Genomic DNA, 741 nt, shown 5'->3' with positions numbered 1-741 from the left:
TTCCAAATGCCCCTCTCAAGGGTGACACTGCCCTTCACTTTGAAAACCACTGCCTGAACCACCCCCAACCCAAAGTGACTTGTTCTGGACCACACTACCAGCCAGTGGTCAAGCTGAGAACAAATCAAATCCCATTCATTCATGCACTCACAGGGACTCTGACTCCCTGACCACAAAACCACAATTTCTCATAATACCTGTGCTCTTGCCAAACTCCGTTTCCTCTGAGCCCACTGTGGCAGTGCGGAAAATGAGCTCGGTTCGAGGGCCAGACCCCCGGTCTCCATAGGGAAAACTGGCCGTGGGAGCGAGCGCAGGCAACTGGCCACGACCTTGTCACTCTAGGTGAGGGCCACAGGGGACCCAGAGCTCAGCTGCCGGCGGGCCGCGGGGTTTGAATGAAGGGGCCCCGGGCCGCGCCCAATCGGCGCCAGCACCTGCTTAATATGCATGAACCAGGTGGCCAATGGTCAGGCGAGGAGGCTGTTTTAAACGGCGGCGCCCGCTGGCCAATCAGGCGGCTCTCGTGGCGGCAGCTAGCGCGAGGCTGGAAGCCGAGTCGCGCGTCGTGCCCTGCGCTGCCCAGACCCCGAACAATACAGGTACGCTCCGCGTCGCCCTGGCCCGGGTCCCCGGCCTTCGGCCCCGGACCCCTGGCTCCGGCCTCGCAGCAGTCTCTCAACCCAGCTCCGCCCGCACCGGCTAGCCGGCGGTGGAGCCGAAGCAGCCGGCGCAGCGGAC

The sequence above is a fragment of the Chrysochloris asiatica genome, unplaced genomic scaffold (assembly GCF_000296735.1).
Source record: "Chrysochloris asiatica unplaced genomic scaffold, ChrAsi1.0 scaffold00301, whole genome shotgun sequence".
Taxonomy (NCBI): Eukaryota; Metazoa; Chordata; class Mammalia; order Afrosoricida; family Chrysochloridae; genus Chrysochloris; species Chrysochloris asiatica.
The sequence above is the reverse complement of the archived record's forward strand: the minus strand, read 5'-3'. Positions refer to the sequence as shown.